This window comes from Notothenia rossii (genome assembly GCF_949606895.1).
Source record: "Notothenia rossii genome assembly, chromosome: 7".
NCBI lineage: Eukaryota > Metazoa > Chordata > Actinopteri > Perciformes > Nototheniidae > Notothenia > Notothenia rossii.
Window position 1 is genome coordinate 33541314 of NC_136905.1, and position 6703 is coordinate 33548016.

The following is a 6703-nucleotide window of genomic DNA, read 5'->3' on the forward strand; positions in this document are numbered from 1 at the left end:
AAACAGACAGAGAACCGGAGCTGAACCGTCTCCACCTGAGGCATCCAGAACCAAACCGCTTGCTGACATACAGAAATACTCTCATCAGTCCCTCAGACAGGGCATGAAGCTGAGCCACGAGATTTGGCACAGGAGCAGAGTGGGGGACATGAGAGCAGAATCCACCCTCCATAAAGCAGCAGAGAGACTGTAAAGGAGGAGATGAAATGCAAAGCAGTGCAAAGAACAGTGGCATGATGTGGGCTGCAGATGTGACAGGGCCAAAGGCTGCCTAAAACAGTTACAGCGGATGGATTCAAGAGCTGATGGACTGAAGAGAAGACAGAATCAGAGGAGTTGGCATAGTCGATTTGAAGTGAGGAGGTCGGGGTCACGGCTTGAGACAACCAGGGGAGGAGAAAAGGAAAACGGGAATGACTGAGTTTACACATAAACACACTTATTCACAAAACGCACATAGAAGACACCACATTTAAAGAACTTGAATTGACTTGATAAATAAGTAAAGATAAAAAGAGGTATTAACCATGAATTAATCGATTGATAAATTCAAAATAGCAGTAAAGAGGAAACTATTAAGGTAAAATGAGAAAATCATCCTAAAAACACACTGAGGGTTAAAGGGGGAGACATGAGGGAAATATGCACTACACTTTAAGCAGGGGGTGTTTTGGAGTAGCACAGTGTAGAACCATATTCTTCAATCTTTCCATCATATTAATAAATCATTCTTCAAGAGATTTTTATTCATGTGTGAATAAAGTAGTGATCTCATTTGTTACAATATTGATTTCACCATTGTGGCATAGTTATCACCATAGGAGGGCTTTAGGATGGAAACTGTTTTTATTCCTTGGTAAAGTAAAGGGTGATGGTTGCATGTTCGGACACCCAAGGTTCCACACACTGCTAAAGAGTTTAACATTGTTTTTAAGTAGACTAGAATTGAAGATAAATGAGTATAATGAGCTATGAAATGCAGAGCTACACAGATCCTAGTAATGTGTTGACTTAAGATAATAGTTATGTACACAAGTTTCTGAATTAGATTTCTTAGACATTTTAATACTACTTAGTTGTAAATAAATTGCAGTAGTAGTAGTACTATTATGAAGTGAGTTTTGTACCAAGTTGCAGGAAATGTGGGAAGCAGCCGTCCCGATGACAAGTTAGAGATATCTGACTTAAGGTGGTAATCGTGAATTGATAAATGATGGCGCTCCATATATGACTGATTTTTGTAGACAAAGGATACTGGCCTATGCTGAAATATCAAAGTCTCTGCAGAGCACGACACATGGCCAATGAAACTGAGAACAAATGACCTTTGACCCTGACTGACAGTGTGACTTGAGAAAAGCACTATCAATGACTGACTCTGGGGCTGACCAAACTTGACTTTACAACCTGACAGTGTGAGTGTGAAGGAATTTCTGCATGTGATCAGTGTAACTGCATGATTCTAAAACAATAACTAACCGAGCATGTCTTTGGACTAATACATTATTTTGGAGCTCCATGGGAAACACAGGTTTCCTACAATTCCACACATTTGGAAAAACGCACATGTGACCCGTTTCTAATTCCCACAGGAGTTGGCGGTTTGCAAATGTAAAACTCAAACTAAAATCTAAAGATTCTGTTTCTTTTAGGACTGCCAGCTGGAAATGAACACTTATTTTCCCTGGAGTGTTTACTGTGAAAGATGATGGATATAATTTTGTGAATGATGTTTGGTATTTTCTTAAAACCACTGGTTACCTGAAGGTTTTTTTCCCATACAGGATTTTGTTACACATGTATACATGTGTAAAAAGGGGGAGTGTGGGATATTTTCATTTAGGGACTGGAAGAAACCTGCCGCCCCAACTCAGATGTTCAATCTGACCATTGATTGACAGTTTTAGATTTAACCTGCTCCATATCTGGGGATAAGATACTGTTTGATTAATGTTGACATGTTTCTAATGTTGATTGAGTTATAACAGGTAACACAGATGCAGAATCAGTGGCCAAGGGGCTACTGAGAGAGGTAATTCCAGGATGAGAATGAGAAGGTGAACTGTGATAATGAAAACAATTTTGTAATATTTCAACAGGTATTAAAGTAACTGAGGTTTGAACTGTAGAAAGAACATATTACAGCTAAGTTAAAACATAGTAATGTAATGAGATAGAATTTAATTTAGACAACATCTTGTAAATAGCCTGGTAAAGAAGTAAAAGCCATAGACTGTTTAGATCATTATGGGGATGTACATTTAATTTAAAGTCATAATAGAAAGACATTTGATGACAGTATGTTGGATTTCTGTATTCATTTTTCAGCTTGATAATATCCAAGCAGTGACAGGTAGAAGCAGTCTCGCCTGGAAATTATTCACTTTGTCAGTATCATGATTTTAGTTGTTTTTAATCCATAACATTAGTGTGTTCCATTACCAGAGACATTAGCAGTTCATATTATATTTAGATTTTAAATGGGATCTCAAGGATTTCATTTATAATAACACAGATGCTTGTCAGGAATTCAGAGCTATTGAGATATGTTATTTAGTTCACCTGAAGATGTTGGGGTTTATTTTGTTGACACAGGCCAAGTATTAGAATTCTGAAGTGGCCTACCAGTGGTGGGTCAAACACCTGAGGGCCCAGAAGCACTGAGCGTAGACTTGAGGGGTGGGTATCAGATTTCTCCACACAGGTTGCTGGCGCCAAAAGGGGGACCCGAGGAGCAGGAGGCCGACACAGCGGAGTTCGTCTGGCTGAAGGTCGTCAGGCCTACGTGGCTCAACCCCAGGTTCTCCGGCCTCTACAGAGTGACCCAGAGGACATCTCATGCCGTCCGCCGAGGAGCAAAGGGGGACATCTGGTACTACTGGAGCCAGTGTGCGGCGAGGAACACTCCGGCTAGGACCTTGGAAGACATCAGGATGGACCTGGCTATCGTCAACGCGGACATCCCTACAGCAGACGACTTGGAAGGAGGCGTCAGCGGGCTGGGGGACTTTTCGAGGCAGCAGAAGAGTCTACTTCTCTCTGATCAGATTCATCAGTTCCACCTTTGAAGGAAAGGCCGCATCTCCCCCTCCCTATCAGCTGCCCTTGTTGGCGTATTCCGCTGAGGGGGGGCCCTGATGATTCAACAACACGCAAGGATGCTGCTTTCTGGCACTCAGGCTCTCACTCTGATAGTTTCTTCACTGTCATTGGAGGTTGTTTTCTGTTCCCAAAGGTTTAATGAAGGGGGACAGACACAGTATCAAAGAATGACAGTAGTTTTGTTTCAAATGTCTTATGTGTGTTGGTCTCGTGAGGTGAGACCAAAAAGGGGGAATTGAAGGATTATTTGAATTATTTGAAGGATTAAAGTAACGTGTTATGGCAGGAAAGTTAAATCTGGTATATTCATTTTAATGTCACCTTATATATATTCATGTGTGTTAAATTTGAAGGGACAAAGTATATTTTCCCTCCCCAATATATTGAGGTGAAGTCTTTGTGTTTAGAGAGGGATGCAAGCAGGGGACATCCTAATTTGGGGATAGCTCCAAAACTCTGGAATGTTTCCCTCATAAAAGAAGAGTGTGCGTTACACATGCTTAGGGCAAATGTGTGTGTGTTTTCATTGCAGTAAATATATGTGCTACATGATTACTGTTCAACTATACCTCTGTTCTTATTCTTTCATGTGTGGGTACTAAATGGCTACAAACATTGTGGAGAAATTAGCTTAAACATGTTTTATTACTCTATATGAAATGGAAGCAGTTTTTTCAGTTTTTTCATCCTTTTTACATCCTCCAAATCTCCAACAGTACCCATAAGGATTAAGGAGCCATACATATGCCGCAGTTTTTGCGTGGCTGTGTCTTTAGTTGTAAGCCCAGTCGCGATCTGTCCATCTGTCACACTGATCATACAGTCAATAACTTTGTTGTTATTAGCATCTGGTTAGCTAGCTATGCTAACAAATATAAGAAGCTTTTTCTACAACCAGTGAGGTAAAGGCACATCTTTATATTATCATTATAGTTATAAAAAAAATAAGAGAATAAAGTAAACCGGTATAAAATACTATATGACAGTAAAAAAGGTTGTTATTAATAAACAAGAATACAGTTTGAAACGAGTGATTTGTAAAATATCCATAAAGAAAAATAAATATGCTTACAGTTCTGTTTCATATGGATATTGAGAGATGTATCCATAGATCTCTTAATGTTGCTCTCAAAGTGCACCAGATTGATGCTTTTGACTTCAACATTTAAAAAAAAAATCCCGGGGGGAGCATGCCCCCGGACCCCCCTAGAGGAGGTTAGGTCCCCCACAACTCAAATCATGTCCACATGGATAGGAAACTAAATACATTTGCACACATCTTGTGTCCATATCTTTTTTGTTTTGGTGGTCATGTACAACTGTGCATATGAATGCATACGCGAGTCAAGGTAAGATATCTGGATTAAAAGGTTGCTTTTTCTTTACACAGCATGAAAGAAAGGTGAAATGAATGGGCTTTGATTTTAGTATTTTTAAGCGGAAGTCAATAACTTGTACGGCACTCGAAGGATATTGTAAAAATTGAAATGTCCCTTGAGACGAAAAAGGTTCCCCACCCCTGCCATAGACTATAAAAGTCGTACCCAAGGCTGAATCATAAACTAAAATGTATATGTATGTATAAAGGGTTACGTCCTTAGCTGGCTAATAAGTAACAAGCTAAGCTACCAAGCACACAAACACCTGTGAACGGGACATGTATAATATTATCATTTTAGACTTCTTGGAAGTTCTGTTAGTACATTCAAGCGCACAGCACAACATTTTAATTGTCTGGTATTTGTAACAATATTCCCTAAAAGGCACAATCACCACGAACACGGCTAAAGCTAAAGGGTCAAGTACAGTACTATGACTAACTAACGTTGTAGCCTCTATGGTTGTAGCCTAGCAGAGTGGACAAGTTGCTGTTAGCTGACAGTGAGGCATGTACATGTCCATCAAAGTGACCACGCCCTAATTTATGCAAAAAAACTTTAAAACCTAATATAAATAAAAGGGTAGTGTTAGAAAACAATTCACTCACAGATTCATAATCATGAAGGTGGAATCTCACTATATCGATAATAATATTTATTGCATCCATGGGTAGAAACATGTTTTTTTCTGCTGTAAAGTTGGGCATTTTAACATGGGGGTCTATGGAAATTGCTCCTTTCTGCAGTCAGTCCCTATCGGCCCATGTATGAACTGCAGTGTGTTGCACTTCCGTATTGGCGTCCCGGTTGTTCCCCAGAGTTTGCCGCTTGGCCCAGACGAGAGAGGGTAATGATACCCGGCCAAGGCCAGGCAGGAAACATGTGACTTATCAGTAACTTTAGACATCGTAACACCATTTTAAACGAGATTTTATTGTAGATTATACATTTTACTGATACCAATTATATAATATTTAACTTGTTCATTAAAAATTAAAATTAAAAAAATATATTTAAAAAGATATATATATTTTTTAATTTTAATTGTTTTAATTTTAATTTTTAATGTGGGAAGAGGTGGGGCGGCGCCCCTAGCGCTGGGCCGGCCGCCACTGATTACAACGTGACTTCACTATTTAATAACTCTTTTTATGGCGTTCTTTTATTTGGGGTTAAGTACATTGTCAGAATAAGTGAGAAATGGATTTAACTTATGTTAGACAGCCATATGCCATACATTTTTGCATACATTCACAGTAAATATTTATTCAGTATGATAGCTGTCTAACAGAAGTTAAATCAATTTCCCACTTATTCTGACAATGTACTTAACCCCAAATAAAAGAACCCAATAAAAAGAGTTGTTTAATAATTGTGAAGTCACGTTGTAATAACAATAACTCATCTCTCTCTTGTTTTATTTTTGAGCTTTGCTAAAAGCCACTGTCTCAAGTGTCCTTCCTGGGTTGCCGTCTGGAGTTCTCCAATATGGCGGACCATCTTGCACATGCGCAGTACAGATCGGGCAAGGGGACGGATCATAGATATATATAAACACATGTTTATTTGTATATGTTTATATTCACATCTTAAACATGTTTATATATATCTATGGTTCCAATATCCAGCATACTTGGAATTCCACCGAGGCCGCAAAATTTCGAGGCTGCACATGGGTAGACTTCGCGTCCTTAAAATCCCCACAATGCTTTGCGCACGGATCAATTTCAAAAACCCTTGCGGAGAATGGCTGAACCGACGCAACACACATTTAAATGTAAGTATGTAGTGGCGCAGAACATGTGTTGGTAAATATGTTACTTTGTTACATTTGTTTGTTATCACCAAAAATGTGTTCCGTGAAAGTAAAGCAAGTTCATAATTAGATAGACATCGTGAGGCATTCATTTTCGGTACAGTTCATGTTGAAACCGTTGTAAGTATGTAGTGGCGTAGAACATGTGTTGGTAAATATGTTACTTTGTTACATTTGTTTGTTATAACCAAAAATGTGTTCCGTGAAATTAAAGCAAGTTCATAATTAGATAGACATCGTGAGGTATTTATTTTCGGTAAAGTTTATGTTGAAACCGTTAGAGAGAGTGGCACACTTGTTAGTCTGTTCCATTCTTCTTAGTTTTCCGAAGCCGTGGCTTGGAAGTATACTGGCTTTGTTTCTGAAGGAAGTGACTTGGAAGTACGCGACTACCAAGCCAGCATCC